Here is a 25587-nt window from a genome sequence, read left to right on the forward strand (position 1 = left end):
TATCATCAATTCTCTCTATAACTAACTCCCAATCTGCTCTTAAATTGGTCATTGTGTTTAATTTTATTCACAACTTTTCACTTTGAATCGTTCTATTGGGTTGTGTTTCATATCTGCTTGTTCTTTTTGAATGCCCTCGTTTTTTTTATGAGGGTTGTTATTTCTCCCTTTATCTCTTCAATGATTGTAAATATACTTAATTTACAGACAGCTTTTGATCATTATATCTCAGGTTCTTGTGGTGCTTTTCCTCCCACCTGTATCTGCTGACTCTCCCATGTTGTGAACCACTTTCTTACTTAATCTGTACTTTTTAATTGTGAGCATATTTTCGGCTAGGTTATATTTCCCTGTGGAATCCCTGTGTGTACTGTAAGATTTGGTGGTAACCATTCAGAGAAGTCTTACATTTGATTTTTCTGAGGATTCCAGGAGTTTCACTGGTCTGAAATATTTCCAGTGTCTCCATCAGTATCTCCATTTGGGATTCCTATTCTATGAAAATAGTCTAAGATTTGGATTCTACACCCGTGCATAACATAGATTTTTAAATTGCCATTTATTGTGTGGAACTTCTTCCCATCCAGATATCTAATCAGTGAGAATTTTGCCACTTGTGCGTTTGTAGTAAGTGAACGATGTTTCATAGTCCCTTTATATGGTGGGAGCAGCTCTTCCTCGGTCCCAGCTTTATGCATGAATTTCAGTTCCAACTCCTCCCCTTTCACAAGCCCAAAGGCAAGTCTTTTGTTCTAGACATGTGTTAAAAACCACAGCCCCTAGCCGTTAGGTCATATAGCCATGTCTGATATCCTCTGTTTCGTTCTGGCATCAGCTCATGCACTTACCATATCAGTTATGAGATTCTTCTTTATTTTTGGCCTGTAAGAATTTCCTTTCTCTCTCCCTCCCTTTCTTCCTTGGCAATGTATATCACAGTTTTGTTATATTTTATCCAGCATTTCTGTGTGCATGTAGTACACAGAAGGACGTCAATATGTTAAGTAGTTGAAACTAGAACCCTGCATTAGTTAGGTCTGGAGACCACCAGCAAGTGCAGTAGAGAATATGTGATCTTTGAAACTGGAACCAGAGTTTGAACTGTTTAACTTTACTACTTTCTACTTGAGTAAGCTCTGCTAAGTCACATAATCTCTCTAAGCTTTATTTTTATCATCAAGAATCTCTCTAAGCTTTATTTTTATCATCAGGAAACTAGGGATAATACTATTACTAGTTTTCCTTCTATGTTCTTCCTTATTGCTCTAAATTCCTTCCTTTATAAATTCAAGCCATTTCTCCACCCTCCATACCTACAAAGGTGGGAGCAGACTGCAAGTTTCTTAGAGGCAAGAACCATAGACTATTCAATATTTTCTCTTACAAAGCAAATAATGAAATAGTAGTTGATTGAAGGACCTTGTTAATTTCCTTTTATTAATGTACTTTTCCGTACCAACCCACCGAGAAAAACTGGTTAAAAAAAGACAGACCTGGGATTGGAAGAAATGAATTTCATTTCTCAAGAAGTTTCCAAGGGTGAAGTGCGGGGTAGACTACATTTCTGTGGAGTTTCACTCCCTAGAGTTCTCCTTCTCTCCCTAGGGTGCATGTGAGTGAAAATGTATATTGGTTTAGAGGCTCTGCTTGGATAAATGTTTCAGAGCCCCTAAATCTGTCACAGTAGCTCTCAGGCTGAGCCAAGGTGAACAGTCACACAGTAATTGCTCCAGAGCCTCAGGTATCAGGCAGCACAAGCAGGAAGGTCCCTGGATTCCTGCTCACCTTATGCCCAGGAGCAGAGACATCACCCCACAGGCCTAGGAGGAGCTTTCCCCAAATGCTGTGTTTACCATATGGTAAAATTCCTTGTCAAACAGCAGAGCAATGAGATGTAAAACACAATTAGAGAAAAAAACAGTAGCACATAAAAATAACCAGTTCGCTCAGTGATGCTGGTGGTTGGTAGACTCCAGGTGAAAATCAGTAATCATTACAGAGGGCAACGTGGTGGTGGTGCTCAAAAAGTTTAGTGTACACGTCCTTTGTTTCAGCTACTCACTTCTAGAAGTATATGCCAAGGCACACTCACACAGAAGTATGAGGTTGTTCATGGCAGTTCAATTTTTAATTTTTAGCAGTTTATTTCTCATAATGAAAAACGTGGAAGAGAATAAAAATTCTCATCAATTGGGAGCTGATAAGCGCCATCACACAATGGAGTGTTCTGTAGGTACTAAAATTACGCAGTAGATCTCTGTATACGCAAAAGGAAAGGTGTCCGAGATACACTGCTTATAGTGACTGAGAGCGTGAACTTGGGAGCCAGTCTGCCTGAGCCCAAATGCCTGTGTGACACCAGGCAGATAGCTTCCCAGCTCTGTGCCTCAGTTTGCTCACGTATGAGGATAACAGTAATATTTAAGCCATAGGGTTATTGTAAGCACCAAAATAAGTTCATATATGAAGTGCTTCTAACAACATCAGACTCACAGTGAAGTATTAAACTATCATTATGTTAGCTATTATGAGTAGTAACAGTAGTAACTAAAAATAACTAATGCTAACTGCTTATTTCTGGGGCTTATACTTGTGGAGTTTGAGGTGAAAAAGTAGACTTTTCCATTTTCATTTTATATCATTTGGATTAGTTACAGTGAACACAGTACTTTTATTAAAAAGAATAATTAAAATCATTATTCAAAAGTATACGGGATAAGAAGACACTTGTTTTGCAAGTTTGACATGTAACAGGGACTTAACCAAAATCACAATTACTGACGGCTGTATATTTAATACATTAGAAACTGATTAATGTAAGCAATCCCTTACATTTAATCCCTTGTATCTGTAATGCATTTTACACTTAGCAAAATGTCTTCTCATTCATGAGTTGATTTAATCCAACTAACTGGTTTATTAATAAGTTCACTTAGTCCCTGTGAAGTGAATTTTCATATTGTTATTCCAAATAAAGAAGGGACGAGAGGGACTTCCCTGGCAATCCAGTGGTTAAGACTCTGTGCTTCCATTACAGGGAGTGCGGGTTCCATCCTTGGTCGGGGAGCTAAGATCCCAAAAAGATCCTGCATGCTGTGCGGGCAAAAACTAGAAGAAAAAAAAAAAGGGGGAGAGAGTGAGAGAAAGTGAGAGAGAGTGGTTGAGAGGAAGTGAGAGAGAGTGGTTATTGGTATTTTTGGTTTTGTTGTTGTTGTTTTCTCCCTGCTCATGGCAAAGCTGGACAGGCTACGAAATTGAAGTTTAGAGTATTAAGGGCTTGCTTAAGCTCAGACAGCTTCTGAGTAATAGAATGGACGAAAAACCAGGCTTCCCAAGGTGAAGGTCTTTCTGCCAAACCATGATTACCCTGTAAACTGGGCCACTACCATGATGACAAAATAGATTTATAATTCTACCCTACACATAAACACTATCAAGTATCTAGTTTGGTAAAAAGGTGGGTTTTTAGTGGGTCAGCAGGTGAGAACAGCCAAAAAGTCAGTTCTCTAAGTTTATAAAAAAAGCTTATAACTGCCCCGGGAAAAATATGACCTGTGTTAATGGCAACTGACACAATAGAATGTAGAGTTGGCTCCTATCCCAAACACCCTTGGGTAGGATAACACTAATAAGATATGACCCTAAGGTGAGATGATGAACAAATGAGATTGGCAGAGCCAAGAGTATAATTAAAGATAGTTGCTTTGGGATGTAGTTGAGGTCACCATAACAATGAACAAATTTAAAACAATAAGCCAAAGAGCCTGAGAACTACATCATCTTTGGCAAGTCGCTTTTCTCTCTGTTTTTCTCACCTCTGAAAGTGAGGAAGTTGGACTAGATGGCCTCTAAGGCCATCTGTTAATCCATTCATTCTACAAATAGGCACTGAGTGATTTTTTTTTTTTTTAGTTCCAGGCACTGATGATACTAGTTGAGTAAAGATGGATGAGGTCACTTCTCTCAAGGAGTGGTGGGCGTTAGACAGACAATAAACAAACAAAAATATCAGAGAGGAATAAGTGTTATCCATAGAATTAAAATAGGCTGATGGTAGAGAAAATGACTGAATAAGTACTCTAGGTGGGTACCCTGGGAAGGATTCTCTGAGGCGGTGACTTTTTAGATAAGAAGAGAATATTGAATGTGCGCTGTGAGAATGAGAGAGAAGCTCATTCTAGGCAGAGGAAGAGCTGGGTCAAAAACTCTAGGGAGGGAATGAGCCTGGTGTTGTGAGGAACCAAAGGAAGGGTTGGTAGACCAGAGCTAGAACATGTATGGTTCTGTAAATCATAAAACTTGGAGGATTTTAAGCAGTGGCGTGATCTGATTTATGCTTCTAAAAGTTTGCTGTGTGCAAGCTTGGAAGCAGGGATCCCAGGTAAGAAGCTACTGCAGTAGCCTAGAAGAAATATTATGATGTCTTTGTCTAAGGTAAGAGTCAAGAAAATGCAGAGAATTGGACAGATTCAAGGTATTTATGGGAGTAGAACCCATAGTGTTTGTAGATAAATAGTTTTTGTGGGTAAAGTGAAAGAAATGAATCAAGGGTAACTGTCAGATTAGGAGCTTGAGCAAGTAGCTGGATTTTGGTGCCATTTTCCAAAATGGGAAGAAAGAGGTATGTAAGGGGTAGTTAGGATGTTATGCTAAGCACTAGAGGCCTATTGAACATTTGTATGAAGATGTCAAGGAGGCAACTAGAGTCAGGAGTCCTGGGGATACAACACAGTTAAATGTCTGGGAGTCATTAGCATAAAAGTATGGACTAGATGGCATCACCTAAAGAGACCTGGTAGACAGAAGAGAAGAGGTGAGTACAGGATCCGGAAGCACTCTTACATTAGAGGTCAGGTTGAGGAGGTGGACCTAACACAGGAGGAGAGAAAAGAGTGGCCAACGGGATAGGAGGTAGCAGCAATATTGGGAGAGAGTGGTATCCAGGGAAACTCTAAGAAGCAGAAACCAATCCAGTGTATTAAATGCTGCTAGGAGGTCAAGTTACAATAATACCAGAAAGATCAAGTATGTGAGTCCACATAAAGGAAATCACGTTTAAGGATCCAGCTCTGTCTACAACTAGTTTCTATAACCTTGAGGGCTTGGGGAGGAACTCTCAACAATATGTTAGACGAGAGGTCTAGAGCGTTAAATTGAAAGTCCCATAGCGGGACAGTCTAGTGTGACTGTCCCCAAATGGAGAAAATCTCAGGCATCAAGAGGATAAAGAAACATGTGGTTTCAGCAGAGTCACTGAAACAAGGAGAAGGAGGTACATCAAGATAAATGTAATTATCATGATGCGTAGAATGGATCTACATGCAGTAATTACAGAAATAAGGAGTATATGTGAATTGGCACCAGTCCAGAAGTAAAGTTTCTTGATAGTTATCATGTAACTACTAGAGTTTTCACCTCTAATAGTTGGGTATGTGGCACAAACTTAAGAATGATTCTTCTGGGCTTCCCTGGTGGCGCAGCGGTTGAGAGTCCGCCTGCCAATGCAGGGGACGCGGGTTCATGCCCCCATCCGGGAAGATCCCACATGCCACGGAGCGGCTGGGCCCATGAGCCATGGCCACTGAGCCTGCGCGTCTGGAGCCTGTGCTCCGCAACGGGAGAGGCCCCAAGAGTGAGAGGCCCGCGTACCGCAAAAAAAAAAAAAAAAAAGATTCTCCTTTGGGCTAGAACTGTCTTCAGAATTCGTAAGAATTCGTGAAGCTGATTATTCTGAGGACATACGTCAGCATGAACCTAACAGCTCTACCTTAAAATGGGTACGAATTTAATAGTGGGGAGAGGAGACCATGATAAGCAATACGGTGGGGAAATAGAGTCCAAGGTGCAGAAATAGCAGGAAGAGCTTTAGGAACCCACCCACATTAGGAACCCACCCACATATCTCACAGTGAATTTTTTGTTGTTTGTTTGTGCTGCCGTAATAGAAATTATCTCAATCTTCTCAAGACTTCAATACACATTTACACAAATAAATACGTCACGTGCTTAGAGAACACTCTGTAGGTCCTGACACATAGGAATCTCCCAATTAAAAAGCCAACTCGGCTTCCCTGGTGGCGCAGTGGTTGAGAGTCCGCCTGCCGATGCAGGGGACACGGGTTCGCGCCCCAGTCCAGGAAGATCCCACATGCCGCGGAGCGGCTGGACCCGTGAGCCATGGCTGCTGAGCCTGCGCGTCCGGAGCCTGTGCTCCGCAACGGGAGAGGCCACAACAGTGAGAGGCCCGTATACCGGTTAAAAAAACAAACAAACAAAAAAAGCAAAGAAAAAGCCAACTCATCACCCAGTTACTCTACAGTGCACTTTACAGTTGACAAGCCAAGTGTAAGCACACAGAGCTTCCAGCATTCTAACTTTTACAATATGAACAGAAAACCAGTGATGGCTTGACAGTTGAAGAAAGCCTCTACCATAAAAGATAGAGACATCAAAACAGAAGCAAGGAGGAAAGAAAACTCAAAAAAAAAGAGAGAACTCACTAAAAAGAAGAAAATTTAAAAAAACATATTTAATGACCTCAGAAAGAGAAGATAAGCTATCATTAAAACAAGGTCAGGATGCTATTAAGAAAAAGGAATAAGCAGACATTATTATTAGGATAAGAAAGCATTCTTAGAAATGTAAATATGAGAGCTAAAATTACATGGATAAATATACATTTATATGCGTATTGTATATATATGGCAAATAGGAACATACCTCAAAACCTTTAAAAAATGGGACAGAAAAAAAGAAGAAAGCAGAAGGCCAATCCCAGAGGCCCAACAGCCTACCGTAAGGATCCACAAGAGAAAAATGTCAAGAGAAATAGTACAAGAACATTTTCTGGACCTGCAGAAAAGTCCTCCCGAACACCCAGCACAATAAATGAAAAATACCAACCACTGCTGTAAAATTTCAGAATACCAGGAAGATAGTAAAAGGTCACATGTAAACAATCGAGGATAAGAGGGCAGTGAACACTGTACCCAGGGCTATCAAACTAGAATACAAACACTTGCTAACATTTAAGATCTAACAATTATTTGTCTCCCATTCACCTTTTCTCAAGAAGTCTTCTAAAGGATTGGCTTCCCCCTAAAGCAATAAGGTACACCCAAAAGAAGTGATGTCCAGAAAATGAGGAATCAGTACAGAAAGGAGATATGGGAAATTCCCTTGATGATACTGAAAATCCATCCTACTATGACAGCAGGTACAGGTATAGTAAACAAGCAAAATCCAGAGGAAAATGAGAGCACAGGGACATGCAGGAGAAAGAGTTCTAGTGTAAAAGAAAAAACCAATTGCTTATCGGGTAAACTTGCTTGTGTAGAAAGTTTTCTCAAAGGCTGTGCTGCTTCAGTTTGGGAACGTGGATACAAAAGCCAGACGGGCCGGGCTCAAATGCTGCCTCTGCCACAATGATCTTACATCCCCACGAAGCACAGGCAGCCTCCCGGTGCTTCATGTTTCCCGTCTATAAAATGTGGATCGTGATGTACCTACCGCACAGAGCTTCTTAAAAAATTAAATACATTACTTAATGTGTTAAAATAGTGTTTTGAATATTACAGGCTCTCGGAGGGACTGAAAAAACATTAACAACGTGTACAGAGAAAAGTAAGTACATTTCTAAAACATAAGTAATTTATCAGCTCTAGGAAAAAAAAACAATTGAATAAGAAAGGAAACGTAATGATAATAGACTCGGCTCAACAGTGAATATTCCATTGTCAGATAACACAAATAGTAAAACCTGTAGTGTAAAAAATTAGAAGGATGGAGGAAGGGTAAAGGGATATGACCTACCTCAGAGGTAGGCATTCTATGTAGAATGAGGAATATTAACATGAATGAAGAAATATGTTTAAAATAGTCCTGAAAGAACAGGACATGGGTAATGATGGCCCTTTGGGTAATAAGTGACTGAGTGAGTGAGACAGATGCAGGGGGACCAGGGGCTGCTCTGCTTCTGGGTTTCCAGAGCACCAGCTTCCACGAGGGATCTGAGGGTGAGGGGGTCCACCATGGGGTTGGCACTGCTGGGAACAATGCTAGGAAGGGAAGAGTTGCCCTCCTTAGCATTCCATCATACAAACCCCGAACATGGGTCTCGCCTATTCTGGGAAGGTTCTTTTCTGGTCTGGTGGAATAGGGCCTGAAGGGCAACCCAATCCTAAAAATTCATAGGGGAGAGCTTCCCTTTGTGACCTCCACCGCCTAGGACATAGGCACTGCCTAGGACATAGGATAAGCTTGGCTCGACACTACCACCATTCATTTTAAAAAAAAATTACATTTTGGTTTGAAATCATAGTTTCTAAAACAGCAAGTCATGACAAAATTGATATTTGAAGGCACCTGACCAACACATAAATAAAGCAATCAATATCCCTGTTGTGCTCTGAAATTAAACAGATGAAAAGGATTGTGTCCATGACAAGTAGAAGAATGAGAGAGACGGCGTAGAGGGTGAAGCTTAAGTGAGACCTGATATTGCCTGGGCTCCAGCTGATGTTTCAAAGCCAAGCCAAGCGGTGAGTACCCTGACGACCGCCCCCAGGTATCAGTGCTGGCTGGCACGCTTCCACCCCAGTGACCCATCCCTGGGCTTTGCCTTCATCCCTGGTACTCAGGTATCCTTGTGGTACTCAGCTCCCACACTGTCTTGTCTTTTTTTTTTTTTTTTTTTTTGCGGTACGCGGACCTCTCCCGTTGCGGAGCACAGGTTCCGGACGCGCAGGCTCAGCGGCCACGGCTCACGGGCCCAGCCGCTCCGCGGCATGTGGGATCTTCCCGGACCGGGGCACGAACCCGTGTCCCCTGCATCGGCAGGCGGACTCTCAACCACTGCGCCACCAGGGAAGCCCCCACACACTCTGTAAGGGCTGAATAAAACCACAAGCCTAGCCAGCATGGAGGAAGTCACTTAATAAGCACTTTCCTATCTGGGGGGACAGATGTGTTTGGATTTCAGTGAAGGAAGTGAAATTTCAACAGCTGAGTTCAAGAAAGCTGCTGCAGAAACCCAGAGGGAGATGTAGGGTCTTGTGTTTTGTACCGTATCTTGGCAACCCTCCTGGCTGCTGCTGACCCATGGCAGAGGCCCGGCTCCTTTTGCAATGGGCCTCGAGGTGATCTTATTTCCAACCGTGTCAAAAGTGTGCTATAGTCACGGGACTCCTTGCTTGGGTCACAGAAACACCAAGACACCACCTGAGAATGAAATCCCACAGAAAATAGAAACCAGTAGACGTTTCACGGCACCCATGGGAAGTGAGGATTCCTCACCTCCTCATTCCTCACACTGAAGAAACAAAATAAGTGCAGATGAATTTTTTTTTAGAACATCTGAAATCCTGAGTAAATGGCCTTGGGTTTACAATGCCCATGGATTTTTGGTGTTTTAAGCATTTTCCTATAAAAGGGATTCACCCCAGCCATTTTTTCTAGACAGTACTTCACTTTCTCACTTTTTTCCCTCTAGGTTACAGCTATGATAAAAAGAAGGGAGACTGAGGAAGGGAACAAATATTTATCATGGCCTAGAAGCTTTGCCTGTATACCATGCTCCTTCTCACAAATGCAAACACAGACCTTTGCTTCCTCTTACGCACTGCCACTAACAAAGAGATTACATTCCATTTATTCATGGAATTCATCGAGGACGATACCATCAATTCAAACTGTGAGTGAATGCGCTCATCTCTTGGTTATCAAGATGCCAAGTATTTAAAACTCTTCATTATTCGTTGTTTCTTACCTTGCCCAATGAAAGTTGGCAAGCACTGTTATCCTCACTTAATAACCCACGTTACCCAGGGAATAGCCTGGATTAGAAGCTATGATACTCAAAGCTCCTGGATAAGCGCTCTGAGTCTCCTGTCTAGACTCGATGAATAATTCACAGGTCTAGTTGGTGGGTGTCCAGTTAGAAGCCTGGCAGAGTTGATTGCTTCAGAGCCAAGACATCCAGGGCCTTACTCTTGCCTCATTTTCCTCCTTTCTCTCCGATTGCTTCTTCTTAAGGGAAATCCTCTCATTTCCCTATTCTTTTAAGAGTTGGTACAGCACAAGATTCTGGTGCCAGCCCTCTCCTTGGTTATTCTCTTCACTCATTCAGCCAAAGAGCACTTGAACTCCTAGCACATGGGCATGGCAATTGCCTGTCGGCTTTCAGGTCTATTTCTGGCTCTTGCCCTGTTCTGCTGTGTACTATAGGCTCCCTTGCCCTCTAGCTTCTGGTAATTACTTCCAACTTATGGGAGGTACGGTGTAAAATTGGAGGGAGGGAAAAAGAAAGAAGACCAGCTATTTCTTTCTCTCCCTCTTGCCCATCCTTCCTGTGAGCTTCAGCTCCTGGATCTCACTGGTCAACCCTCTGCACAGCCCCTACATGGTTCTAGCTCCTGTCAGATGATGGGTTCCCTTCCTCCACTGCCCCTCCAGCCCTAGTGGTGGTAGCAGCTTCCAGCTATTACCGACCTGTGAGTTGCTTCCTTTCTCCCTGTTTGGCTTGCCAGCTTTTCCATCACCCTTTTAACCTATTATCTGTATTAAATTATTAAACCCCATCTGCGTGCAAGATTTAGAGGACTGTTTTCCTGGCTCTATCCTGACTGACACAGACACCATTCTTAGTTACAAGCTACAGAAACCACCCTTGACATGTTGGCAGGAAAGGATTTTACCACGAAAGCTATTGGAGAGATCAAAGACTCTCCGAGAGGACCCCAGAACCCGGCTCCGAGACTACAAGGGAAAGAACAGTGCTCAAAAATCTCCAGGTGACACTGTGTGGGGGAAGCCATGCTCGAGGTCTTGGGTCGTGCCATGTGTACCAGCAACACTGGATGCTGCAAGGTGCCGTTCAAACTGTTGTCCCTGCTGCCATCTGTCAACAGAATCAAATCTGGGCATCTCCTACTTCTTCATGACATTAGCTTCCAATTTAGAGAGTGTGGAGATGGGTACATCTAATGCTCAATGCCCAGGTCATGTGCCCAACCCTGGCCACAAGTGTATCTGACATTTTCCATTCCTGTCATGGGAGATGGGCTCTTTATAGGCAGAATTCCCTAAACATATGATAGAGATTTGGATGCCTGAGTAGACCTTGAGACAAGGATTCAAGTGTAAGTGGTTTCTTTGGGAGTTGTGAAAATCCCAGGAATCACTGGTAAGGAAGTGGGGAAAGGAAGGGAGGGTAACTTATCAATCGAGTTATTGCTATGAGGTAACTAGATCTAAATCCTCTACGGGGGACTTGGAGCCAGTGTAGAAGACATGTCTCAGAGTCATTCCAGGGCCTAGGAGCTGAGTTATTTATACACCAGCTCTACCCCAAGCTGCTGAGAGCAGCTGGGGTGGGCCCTAATTCTCCTGCACTCCCGGCTTCCCTCCCCTACTAGTGAGCTGAGTGGCCCTCATCAGCCAGAGCAAACCTTCAGGCAAATCAAAGCAGTGGGGAGAGCAGCTGAAAGTTGGGCAGGTGTAAGCTGAAAAGGTGAGGGAGAGATGATGTGACAGGGAACCTACCACATCAGCCACGGCGGATAAGAAGAGCAAAGGTCCACTAGGAACTGCTCAGCGTTGAAGATATGACAGTGGATAAGAGAGAAGCATTCCTGGCTAAGCTCATGGTCTCAAGACCCAGACATGACAACAGGCAAGTACAATATACAGTGGGACAAGAGCAGTAATAGAGGCAGCCCTCGCAGCTAGAGGTAGACCTCAAGCCTCTAAGACCCAGGAGCACAGAGACAGCAACCTACTCATTTTCCCATCCCCACTGCCTAGTAGGGTACCTGTTCACTACATGTTTTCCAGCCCAAGACTGACCTGCGAGGCACAGTTCTGGTGTGTTAGATTCATGGTTTCTATGTAGGTGTGTCTCTATTTTACAGGGAAGAAAGTTGAGGCCCTCGTGATCATTCCTCACCACCTGACTACCCCGAGTGATTCTTCGCACTTCAGCTTTGATGTAATTTCTCCAGAAGTTTTGCCTGCATCTCCAAGCCTGGGCTAACCTACCGGAGAACGTACGCTCTGGAGTGTCACTGGCAACTCATTCTCAAGCATCCTCCCGAGCTAAGCTCTTAGAGAGCAGGAACCATATGTCCGTTTTGTTTAGCAACGTACACTCAGCATCCAGGCCACAGCTGGCGCTTTCTAGATGTGCAAGCCTCCTTTATACTGATGATTTTTGGAATGATGTGAATAAATGAATAAGGCTCAGAGAGGTTGAGTAACCTGACCAGTCACACAGCTAAGACATGGCAGAACTGAGGCTTGAACTGCAGTCTGTCTGAGCCCCAAATATCTCCTATGCCTTGCTGAGCATTAAGCAACTTATCTGTCTATGGCAACTAGAAAATTTAACTTGGCTTAAAGGTTGCTGCTCTAAGGTCAGAAGTCATGGGGCAGGAAGTGGCTAAGAACTTCCCATATTCATGAGGCTGAGGAAATATCAAGCAGAACTCTGGACCTAAAGCTGGAAGAAGGTTTTTACAGGATATGGCAGGATGGGACAACCTTTAAAATTCCCTGAAATTAGAACATTCTGTAACACCATACACAAAAATAACCTCAAAATGGATTACAGACCTAAATGTAAGACCTGATACTCTAAAACTCTTAGAGGAAAACAGAGGCAGAACACTCTGACATAAATCACAGCAATATCGTTTTGGATCTGTCTCCTAGAGTAATGGAAATAAAAACAAAAATAAACAAATGGAACCTAATTAAACTCAAAGGCTTTTGCACAGTAAAGGAAACCATAAACAAAACGAGAAGACAACCTACAGCATGGGAGAAAATATTCACAAAGCAACTGACAAGGAATTAATCTCCAAAATTTACAAACAGCTCATGCAGCTCAATATCAAAAAAACAAACAACCCAATCAAAAAATGGGCTGAAGACCTAAATAGACATTTCTCCAGAGAAGAAATACAGATGGCTAGATTCTCAACATCACTAATCATTAGAGGAATGCAAATCAAAGTTACAAGGAGGTATCACCTCACACCGGTCAGAATGGCCATCATCAAAAAATCTACAAACAATAAATGCTGGAGAGGGTGTGGAGAAAAGGGAACCCTCTTGCACTGTCTGTGGGAATGTAAATTGATACAGCCACTATGGAGAACAGTATGGAGGTTCCTTAAAAAACTAAAAATAGAACTACCCTATGACCCAGCAATCCCACTACTGGGCATATACCCTGAGAAAACCATAATTCAAAAAGAGTCATGTACCAAAATGTTCATTGCAGCTCTATTTACAATAGCCAGGAGATGGAAACAACCTAAATGTCCATTGACAGATGAATGGATAAAGAAGATGTGGTACATATATCTGATGGAATATTACTCAGCCATAAAAAGGAACGAAATTGGGTCATTCGTAGAGACGTGGATGGACCTAGAGACTGTCATACAGAGTGAAGTAAGTCAGAAAGAGAAAAACAAATGTTGTATGTTAACACATATATGTGGAATCTAGAAAAATGGTACAGATGAACCAGTTTGCAAGGTAGAAACGGAGACACAGATGTGGAGAACAAATGTATGGACACCAAGAGGAGAAAGCAGGGGCGGTGGGTGGTGGTGGTGGGATGAACTGGGAGATTAATAAGAACCTGCTGTATAAAATAAATAAAATTCAAAAAAGAAAAGATACACGCACCCCAAATGTTCACCGAAGCACTATTTACAATAGCCAAGACCTGGAAGCAGCCTCAGTGTCCATCAACAGATGAATGGAAGATGTGGTACATACACACAATGGAATACTACTCATCCATAGAAAAGAATGAAATAATGCCATTTGCAGCAACATGGATGGCCCTGGAGATTATCATACTACGTGAAGTAAGTCAGACAGAGAAAGACAAATATATGATATTGCTTACATGTGGAATCTAAAAAAATGGTACAAATGAACTTATTTATGAAACAGAAACAGATTCACAGACTTAGAAAACAAATTTACGGTTACCAAAGAGGAAAAGTGGGGGGGCAGGGATAAATTGGAGTTTGGGATTAAAATATACACACTACTATATATAAAATACATAACAAACAAGGACCTACTGCATAGCACAGGGAACTATACTCAATATCTTATAATAACCTATAATGGAAAAGAATCTAAAAAAGAATATATCTATATATATATCTGAATCACTTTTCTGTGTACCTGAAACTAACACATCATTATAAATCAACTATATTTAAATAAAGATCATACCTGTTTTTCTGAAAACTGGTGAGCTCACCTGAATGGAGAATATTGGAGGAAGAACATTCTCTGCAGGACAGTGAATGAACACAGGCATTACCTGAAGTGTCCTGGAGAAGGATGCGGGAAGTCTGGACAGTGGCAGTGGGTATGCAGGAGACAGAGGGGCAGAGCGTATACACACTGCTGTATATAACGTAGAAAACCAACAAGGACCTGCTGTACAGCACAGGGGACTCTACTCAATCTTCTGTAATAACCTAAAAGGGGAAAGAATTAGAAAAAGAATGGATACATGTATAACTGAATCACTATGCTGTACACCTGAAACTAACACCACATTGTTAATCAACTGTACTCCAATATAAAAATTCTTAGAAAAGACTTAACTTTCTAAGGTTTTTAATCTCTAGGTAAAAATGTTCCGTCTAGCACCAGAAATGATTGACATCATTAGCTTACTAAACCAATTTTAAAATACTGGAAGTAAAGTGATTGTAAGCAGCTGATACATCATTTTTTGCTCCTTTAAGACACTGCAGAAAAAGTCATGACCCACTTCCAGCTTTCAGATGTTCACGGAGCCCCATTCAAAATGCAGGGGAAGAGGAGAGATGGTTTCGAAATCTCCCGTCAAAGCAATTCTTCTTCTGCCTTATTTATCAAGTTCTCATTCTCTCCTCTTGGCAAAATCAAAGAAAGTCATCCATCCTCGCATGCACTTTCCACACTTCCTTGATTCTAAAATAGCCAAGAAGCAGCATAGATTTATTAAAAGCTTTTTGGTATGGGGAGGCCAGAGAAGGAAAAGACACGGAAAATGCGACACGAAATGTTCACAGGGATTACAATGCACATAGCCCGATTTCAGAGTGTTAAAATGTGGCCCCAAGAAAGCCTTAGAAGTGAAAGCACATGCTAATTAAATATAAAGTCTTCAAGTAGTATTAATGAAGAGCCTATATATTTTGTCCAAGTGAGACTGCTAGATGTAACCAAAAAAAGTGGGAACAACAAAAAGAGCTTTCACAGAAATTAGTTTTGAAGAAGTAAATATGCATTTTAAAATTTCCTTGCAGCATGTTAAGTATCCAGATTTGTTTCTGAAAACTGGTAAATTGATTAGATCAATCAATATTTACATGTATAATAATACAGGTGCTTTGACAATCAGTGTAAACTTTTCTTGGTAAAACTGAAGTAGGACCTAATTTCTATGTTAGCTCTTTTTCTTCTGGAGAAACATATGTCTGTGCCCCATCGGCTTTTAAATGGAAACCCATAAATGCAGCAAATCAGCTTAACAGTTCATCAGTCACCCTTTGACTCGATCGCTGATTCAGAAATTCAGAAGCAAACACTGGGTTGTAGTCATCTGGTTCTCACCACTTCAATATGTTCCAGCAAAGTCCACTCACAGTGCCCACCCATAGGGTTAGAAGGGCAGCCTAAGGCAAAACATCTTTCTCAAAGGATCAGTATTTCATGAACCCCTCAAAGATCAATATATAATCTAAGATACCACAGGGAGAATTAAAATCAGGACAAAGACATTGAATGTATATACCAAATTAAGAGAAAGTGTGGAAGAAAACACTAAGATCAAGAATACATGCCCAAAAGTTACAGCACGTAGACTAGGAATAGAAAATACACTGATTTTCTGTTGCCCGGTCTTCTGGCCATAGCTGATCCCTAATCAACCTCAGAGCCAGATGCATCCTCAGAATCCATCTTAACATACTTTTTCAAAAAGCCACTCCAGACAACTGGAAATAGAACCGAGACAGAATTCTTTGCCCCCACTGCTGAAGATTGAATATTTTAAGCCATGGATATCTCCCATTATCTCGTACCCTGGCTACGCTTACCTACATCCTTGAATGTGCCAGGCAAGTTCAAGCATCTGTGCCTTTGTTTATTCTGTTTCCTCTATCTGTAGAAATCTTAGGTATCCTTTGTGGCTCTATACAAAAATTTCCACTTTTATGAGGCATGCCCCATTCATATCCTCTAACCATAATAAATTGTTTGTAGTTCTTCATTTACTTCATGAGTTCCAGCTAGAGGAGCCTAAAGGATGTAAAAGAAAAATTTTACCAGATAATGACAGTAATCATTATTATTATATATAACATTATTTACATATAAAATATATTTCAGCCCAAATACAAAGCTAGAGACGGAAATAATGATGAGAGTTATGAACTACATCTCCCCCCCTTTTTTTAAATAAAGCTGTAGCTTCTACTGTAAAGTCAATATATGAAAGTTTAGATAAAGCCTGAATTCCTATTGTAAAATGTAACAAGGATAGAAATTCAAACATAGTATCACTTTGTTTTGAGCTATAAAAACCCTATCAAGGCAAAACATCTTACTTCACAAAAGTTACTTTAAAAGTTAGCAAATTCTCATTCAGTCATTCCCACCATGGGCTGACGCCCAGAATCATAAGAGGGACTTTTGTAGAGTATAGATTCCTTGGCCTCATACTTGGCCTGTGAGCCAACATCTTCCGGGAGTGGAACAAAGAACCAGTATTTTATAAAAGCTCCCCCAGGTGAGCTGAAGAACAACCATGTTTATTGTCTTGGCTAATGGTTCGCATAACTGTCTGAGCTGGACATATCAGTAAATGTTCTTTACAAGGATACATCAATGAACGTAAGAATCTGGGCTCACAATATTTGAATTCCATTTATGCTGTCAGTTTCAGGGAAGATACAGGCACTGACCTTGCTCCTTTTGTTACTTTGGCGCTGTAGTGGTGGCAGAGAACAGACTGGAAAAAGTTTCAAGTCTTTAACAAATTTCTGAAGAATAAAATGTTGACTGAGCTAAAACGAAATGTCTTATGGTTGTCTTGAGTCTAAACAAGAAAATATTAGGAGGCAAAACTTTGTTAAAATTCAATTTGACTGATTTACCCAACCATGGATACAAGCTGTTTTTCACACTTTAAAAGGCAATGTGAAAGTCTGGTTTTTTTCTTTTTTGTTTGTTTCACATGTCAATCACCAAAAGAGCTTAGTTTTTAAGACTTTGGTTACATGATGACCACATCTTCAATGAGGAAAGAACTTGGTTGTGTTCAAAGAAATAAAAATTAACAGTAATAGAGTTTTTAAAAATTAGAATCCCTGCAGATCTAATTTACAGCTGATTTGGGGAGAATAATTCATACCATAAAGTAAAAGGAGATTTGAACTTAGTAGACTCCATTAATTGGATGTTTTCTGACAATTCTCTAAGTGCCACTCTATGTAAATATGTTTTCTATGCATGCATGCCCCAGTGGGAACCAAGGACACTAGGGATACAAATGAGTAAGTTGACTCAAACCTTAACAAAAAATGAGAAAGGCATCTGACTCTCAACATGTTAAACTTAACATAGCCTTGGGACTTCCTTGGTGGTGCAGTGGTTAAGAATCTGCCTGCCAGACACGGGTTAGAGACCTGGTCCAGGAAGACCCCACGTGCTGCGGAGCAACTAAGCCCGTGTGCCACAAGTACTGAAGCCCACGCGCCTAGAGCCCGGGCTCCGCAACAAGAGAAGCCACCGCAATGAGAAGCCCGCGCACTGCAACGAAGAGTAGCCCCCGCTCGCCTCAACTAGAGAAAGCCCGTGCGCAGCAAAGAAGACCCAACGCAGCCAAAAATAAATAAACTAAAATTTTAAAAATAAACGGACTTAACATAGTCTTGAATAGCGTGGCTGGTAGGTAATAACACCAATGTGCATTTAAGAAGAATATTTGAAATTCCATTGCAAACCATTCATTTCCATGAATCTCTCTTCTGTGTTCTATCTTTTGTTGTATTTGACAAGTAAGCTCAGAGATAAAAATAATACAAACCCACCAGCTTCCTGAGTCCAACCAATAAAGGTAGACTTTCCCCATCCCTGTAATGTGTCAATCTCCCTTTTAGGTTAAGGCAAATTTGACAGTACACAGGGAGATTGTTTTAAAAACCATGGTTGTGCTAAGCGTGGGAAATAGAATCTTATAATACTAAAATTCTTTTTGTTTCTCACATAAGAATTTACAGCTTTCACAATGCATGAATATGGTTTTTGGAGTAAAGGTGAAACTGCAACATACTCACATGTAGCAGGGCAGCCAAGAGGATCTGGGCAAGTTTCCATATTTGCTCTGTACGTATGTAGTACAGACCACATTAGAAAGGAGAGGACTTATTGGGGCACGTTGTATTTTCCAAAAATGGCCACGTTAGTATTTCCAGTCCCACATGTTCTTGTAGAACTTGCTACTTACCCATCAAGAGAGAGAGTCCAGTTTTCCTCTCTCGGCACCTGGGCAATGCTTTGCGACCACCTTGAGTAAGAGAATGTGAAGGAAGTGATGCTGTGTGACTTTCAAGGTTAGGTCATAAAAGCTGATACAGCTTCCACCTGGCTCTCTCTTGGGACACTCACCTTTGGAACCCAGCCACCATACTGTGGGGAAGATGAGCAGCCGTATGAAGGACCACACGTAGGTGTTCCAGCCACGGCCCCACGTTGGTCCCAGCCAACGGTCAGCATCAACCACCAGACACGCGAGTGAGTGCCCTTCAGATGATTCCACCTTCCGCCCGCCAGTCACCCCACCTGATGCCAAGCAGAGAAGGGACAAAATGTCCCCACCCACCCCACCCCACCCCACCTGCAAATCTGTGAGCAAAATAAACACTGTCATTATTTTAAGTTGCTGTTTTGGAGTGGTTTGTTCTACAGCAACTGGAATACTTGTCAAGTGTCTTGATTCTATTTCATCTTCTGTCAACAGCTGAAGTCACTTTTCGCCAGGAAAACCACCTAACAATCATTTAAGGATGACTCCATCTACAATGATTCATATATTATGGTACCTGACTCTCCCATAATAACCGCCCTTTATCTACTAGGCATTTGGTCACTGTTGGACTGCCATCATGTGAGAGAGCTATGCTTGTTTAACTTGGACAGTGCAAATTTTCTTTAAAAATTATAAAATTAATCCATACTCATGAAAATTCAAACTACAGATTTTTAGTAAAAGAAAAGAAAAGAAGTCCCACTTTGATAGTTAACTTCCACTCAATCCCACATCTTTTTGAGGTAACCACACCAAATCCAGTGTGCATCCTTTCAGACCCTTCTCTGCTTTTCTTTACCTTTATACGCACACACTCACACACTCCTAAACACGTGTCTTGGACATTTACCTCCGTAGATCATGAGTTTCTTTTTAGTATGTTGTTAAAGCACAATCATCATACATAATATTGATGAGAATTATGATCGAGACAGAAAGATGATGACGATGGTTGCCATGTTTGAGTTCTGACTCTGTGCCAGGTAATGCAGAACATGGAGACCTTGAAACTGGCAAATACTCAAAAGACAGGGCTTTTGTTTCTGGAAAACCAGTTGTTAAATTTACCAGCAAGGACCATGTTTGTCTTTGCTTATTAATACACCCCCAGCACCTAGGACAGTGTCTAGCGCATGGAAGGCTCTCAATAAATATTTGTTGAATGAACAAATGAATGAATGTTTTAATCGCAGCCTCACACAGTATTCTAATTGATGTACTTCTGAAATGAATGTGACCTACCAGTTTTATGAATGAGCTTAATTCCAAAACATAACTGCTATTTATTCTTTGTTTTCAGACATTTCTTTACCTGGATAATTGGATTACCCTCTCTGTGGGTCACCAGAGCCAATGGCATGGCTGGAGCATGCATTTCACAGGAAGGCACAGTTCCCCAGTGGTCAAGTGTTCATGCAAAAATAAATTCATACCTCATAATCAAAAAGTACCATCCTTTCTTCCTTCATATCTTTTGACAGCTTTTGTTATATTAATGGTTTCTTAGGAGCGACCTGGTCAAGGGGAAAAAAAACATACTGAAGTACACTTATACTGTGGGTATATGTGTATTCACACAAGCAAACCTGGGCATAGCTAGATCTTTCTGGAGGAATCTACATACATATATAATAAATAATATCTTCTTTAAACAGAACTGGTAGGAGGGTTGGTAGGAGATGAGGAAGAAAGCATGAATAATGAAACATAAAAAGGATAAGAATCCAGGCTTTGTTCTCTGTCAGCAGAAGAAAATCATACCTGCAAGGTGGTTATCTCCAAAATTAACCAACTACCCAGATAAATATAAGCAACTTATGTACTTTAGGCCTAAAAGACTCAAGGCAGTGTGGTAACGATCAGGTGGGGAACGAAACCATTCCCGAGAGCAAAACTATGGACATTATTTAACCCTCGTAACATGCTCCAGGTTTCAGGTCACTGACAATAATCATGATTTGTAGAATGATAGACGTCTACATGGCACTTCCGCAATTCCATCTCTCCTCAAAATACAAGTGCTTCGCAAAGCATATTTATCTTTTCAATTAATCTTCTTGGCTTAAAAGAAGATTGTGGGCTCCAACAAATTCTTTTGCATCAGGCTGATCTGAAGGAGATGAAGGACAGTGGTATTGGTGTGGGTTTACTCACCAATTATTCTTTAAGGCTGCTCCCTTCCAATGCTGGGCTAACAAACAGGCATTTAGTTGAATTTTTTTTTCTTGCCCTGTTTTTTGGGAAGTTCCAAGAAACATTAGGAATCTCTGTTCTGTCTCTATGAAAAAAACTCATTAGGGTGTTATAAATGATGGTGTGGCTTTCATTTATGAGAGTCATATATCACCACTGGAAAGTAGATATCCTGTGATTCCTTGCTTCTGAGACATAGCAATAATTTCCACCACTGAAAATGCAGTCATCATTCTGGTGGTACTTTCAAAGGCACTGGAAAAACGCAAAGAAGTGAGGAGAAAGCCATGTATTCCCCCTGTAGAAATCAAAGAGAATGAAATTAAGGGAATGTCTAAGAAAATTTCTAGCATGTCAAGGCTTTTTCAGATGAGCAAAATAAATTAACTTATCAAGAAACCTTGACTTACTTCACTTAGTATGATAATCTCTAGGTCAATCCATGTTGCAGAAAGTCAGACACAGAATGATGAATATCATATGACCTCACTCATATGTGGAATCTAATTTTTTAAAAAAGATACAAATGAACTTATTTACAAAACAGCAACAGATTTACAGATATTGAAAACTTACAGTTACCAAAAGCAAAATGTGGGAGGGATAAATCAGGAGTTTAGGATGAACAGACACACACTACTATATATAAGATAGATAACCGACAAGGACCTACTGTATAGCACAGGGAATGCTACTCAATATTCTGTGATAACCTATACAAGAAAAGAATCTAAAAAAGAATGAATATATGTATATGTATAACTGAATCACTTTGCTGTACACCTGAAACTAACACAACATGGCAAATCAACTATATTCCAATAAAATTAAAATGTTAAAAAAAAACTTATCAAGAAATCTTAAATGAAAGAGTAGAGAAATCAAAGCAGGGCACATTGCAAAAGTCCAAGGATGAGTCAATATTAGAAAAACCTATTAGTATAATTCACTAAATTATAAGTCAAAAGAGAAAAACAGCTTTCTCCTCCTTCTCACCTTGTCCCCTTTCCCTTCCTGACCAATTCAATCCAAAAGCCAGTATCTAGGGCCAAGAAGAAATGGGTGTGTGTTAGAACTTGAGTGTGGTGAGAAGGGCAAACACAGAGGAGAGAACAGTGGTAGTAGATGGAAGACTGGTTTTACACAGGGTTTCATCACATAGGTAACGCTCTTACTGATAACAGAAGTCAGATTTCTTACTCTCAGAGGAGGGAGCTACAAATGTGGAAACGCAGAACACTCAAACTTACGGAGTTGGAATGGGGTAAAAGTATCTCTATAAAGTCATGTTTTTTGACATATGGGTGGATGGACAAACACAGATAATACAGAAAATCACATACATATAAGTGTGTGTGTAGGTACACAGAAACCTACATATATCCTCTAGCTCAGTCCACTGAGAGGGGTTTGGAGCAGTGAAACCCCAAAAGCAGCGAGCATACCTTAGAGATCAACTCTTAGTTTCTAAATAACATTTTCTCCTAAGAGGAACTGGGGCTTCTTGGGAAAATGGCTGATTCTAGGGCTGGGGAAGGCAAAAATACAAAATGAACTAGAGCATCTTCTTATACCAGAGAGTAAGGAATCATTCACGGAATGAAGGGGATACACTAAAAGGACACAGATACCAGCTTGACGGGCTCCCGTGGGTCAAATCTGGGATAATTTGACATCAAAAAATTAATTTGAGTAATCAAATTAATGACAAATTAAATATGAAAGCATGGGTTCACACTAACATAATAAATGAATACACCTTTGATAAAGAATGGGATTTTTATACCCTTTCAAGGTATCTTTCCACAAAATAAAATTATTTAAAAGGGAAAGGAATAACTCCACAGGAGAGAAACCTGACAACACCTTAATCAACTCATCAAATTGAACGTCATCAGTAATGGGACACATCGAAATCATGTACCACTTGATAAGATACAATGTGAAGAACACAACCTAAAATTGAGGAACCATCTACAAAAGAACTGGCCCATAATTTTCAAAAGTGTCAAGGTCAATAAAGCCCAGAAAAGACTGCACAATTGTTCCATATTGAAGGAGACCAAAGGGACATGAGAAGTAAATGCAACATACAAGTCCTTTCTTTAATAACAGCCTTATGAAGATAAAATTCACACCACATAAATTTCACCCTTTCAAAGTATACATTTCAATGTTTTTTTTACTACATTCACAGAGATGTGCAACCATCACCACCATTTAAGAACATTTTTATCACCCCAAAAGAAACCTTGCACCCATTAGGAGTCACCCCCATTCCCTCTCCCAACACCCCCCAATCCCTAGGTAATACTAATCTACTTTCAGTCTATGGATTTGACTACTCTGGGCCTTTCATATAAATGGAATCATATCATATGTGATCTTCTCTAATTGGTTTCTTTTGCTTAGCATAATATTTTCAAGGTTCATTCATGAACCTTGTATCATGTATCAGCACTTCAATCCTTCTTTTCTGGCTGAATAATATTCTATTGCATGGAGATACCACATTTCTTTTACCTATTTATCAACTGATAAACATTTGAGATGCTTCCATTTTTGGACTATCATGAATAATGCTGCTATAAACATTTGTGTATAATTTTTTTGTATGGACAGCATGTGATTCTGAACTGGGTGTCATTGCCAAGTGGCTGGGACATTTGACAGAACTTGAATGGGATCTACAGATTTGATGATAGTAATGTTTCGGTGTTTAGTTTTGGTGGTTGTATCTTGGTAATGCAAGAGAATATTTCTTGTTTGTAGAAAATATACACAAAAGTATTTAGAGTTGATGGGTATTATGTCAGCAGCAAACTCTCAAATGATTCTGGAAAAATAGTCATTTGTACTGTACTCACAACTTTTCTCCAAATTTGCAATTGTTTCAAGAGAGACAGAGAGCTCCTGAGAGAGAGACCACATTCATATAAACAGATGCTAAAAAATATTTGATAAAATTCAGGAATTACTGTTAAATTTTAAAATTGTAAAAATATCTAATAAATGGATATTTACTTAGCAAATACATACTTGTTTTGACACATATCTCACACCAAAAGCCAGTATCATGTTTAATAATTAAACTTTAAGGTATTCCTAAAGTCAGGAACAAAGCAAGGATGCCCATTACCACCACTATTATGTAGCACTGTTCTTGAATTTCTAGCTAATACAATAAGACAAGAAAAAGATATGAAATTCAAAATTAACTTAGAACACATTTCAAATGAATATGAACGTTTAGCAAGCTTACCAGTTAAATAACACATACACACACACACAAAAATATAACTTTTCTATAAATCAAGAATAATCTGACAGAAGACATAATCCAGAACACATCCAGTTATAATGAAATACAAAACTAAAAAGCAAATAAAACTGAGAAAATTATTTGCGATAAATATTCTTTGCACTAAAATAACTACTCTAAGCCATCTAGCCATTAAGAAAAATAAAAATGCCCTAACAGAAAAATGAGCAACAGATATGAATAGTTAATTCTCCAAAAGATAAAGTTAAAATGGCAATAGACAAGCAAAAAAATGTTCACTCTCACTAGCTATTAAAATGCAAATAAAACAATGGAATATCATTTGTTTTTGTTCTTCAAACCATCAGACTTTTTTATGATTATGAGTGCAAGTGTGTAGAAAAATCGGTGTTCTTATTGTTGCTAGTAACACATCCATATTAGTACAATGTTTCTAGAAGACAATATGACATATAGAAACAAACGAAACAACTTCAAATGTCATATCTTTTAGCTCAGTAATTTCACTCCTAGGAACTTACCTTAATAAAAAATGTATATATATTTAGGTTCTTGACTCACAGACATGGAAAACAAACATGACTGCCAAATGAGAAAGGGCAGAGAGGAGGGATATATTAGGAGCTTGAGATTAACAGATACACAGTACTATACGTAAAATAGATAAGCAACAAGGATTTACTGTATAGCATAAGGAACTATATTCAATATCTTATAATAACCTATAATGGAAAAGAATCTGAAGAAGAATATATATATATAAAAACGGAATCACTTTGCTGTACACATGAAACTAACACAATACTGTACATCAACTGTAGTTCAATAAAAAAATGAAAATAAAAAAATTTAGGTTCATGGATGTTTATTAAAGCATTGATCACAATGACAAAAAAAAAATCAAAACCTAAATGTCCAACAGCAGGGAACTAGTTGAATAATCTACGAAGTTTTGATATGATTAAATATGTCGCTGATAAAAATGTTGTATGAAACATGTTCACAGAGGATGGTTCAGTGCCACTGCAAAACGCCACTGACAATACATACGCATCCCTGTGCATAAAAACAATTAGGCTTACGTACGTCAACATGTTCATAATGGTCATTTTGCTTGTTCACATTTTCCACATTTCCAAATATTTATTTCATAACCAGAAAAGAAGTCATCACAGCTTCTTTTTTTAAAAATAAAAATAAACTCCGGAAGTGCTAGATGAATCAACAGCAAGAAAAAACAGGGCTTTTCCTCATCAACCAAGTTCATTCTGAATCTAAAGTCTCACATGGCTGCCAACCAACCAAGACTGAGGACTCGCCGGCAGAAGCAGAGAATCAACAGCTAGGGAGCTAATAAACCCATTTTACATCTTGATGTTTGGACAAAGCTTGGAACATTGTGAGAGGTACACTTTAGGAGAGGTACACTGTTTCCTGGGAGAGTCCAGAGGGTTCTGTGATTAATAGCTAAAGGAGATGAGGAGATTTAACCCATTGA

At 40.0% G+C, this 25587-nt stretch overlaps 1 long non-coding RNA gene across 2 annotated transcripts; it reads right to left on the reverse strand.

Annotated features, from left to right (window-relative positions):
- Positions 1-1470: 1470 nt before the first annotated feature.
- Positions 1471-23870, reverse strand: LOC309824079. 2 transcript variants are annotated; one of them, XR_014296888.1, is made up of 10 exons: positions 21803-23870; positions 21217-21309; positions 20768-21104; positions 20047-20127; positions 18533-18592; positions 16989-17122; positions 16122-16323; positions 14810-14991; positions 14351-14510; positions 1471-3108 (listed from the first exon to the last, which is right to left on the reverse strand). It is a non-coding gene; the product is annotated as an uncharacterized lncRNA (long non-coding RNA). The 2 variants fall into 2 exon arrangements; XR_014296889.1 differs by having other exon boundaries at positions 14288-14510.
- Between the last annotated feature and the right edge of the window lie 1717 nt (positions 23871-25587).

Source organism: Grampus griseus (genome assembly GCF_964374135.1).
Source record: "Grampus griseus genome assembly, chromosome: 6".
Taxonomy (NCBI): domain Eukaryota; kingdom Metazoa; phylum Chordata; class Mammalia; order Artiodactyla; family Delphinidae; genus Grampus; species Grampus griseus.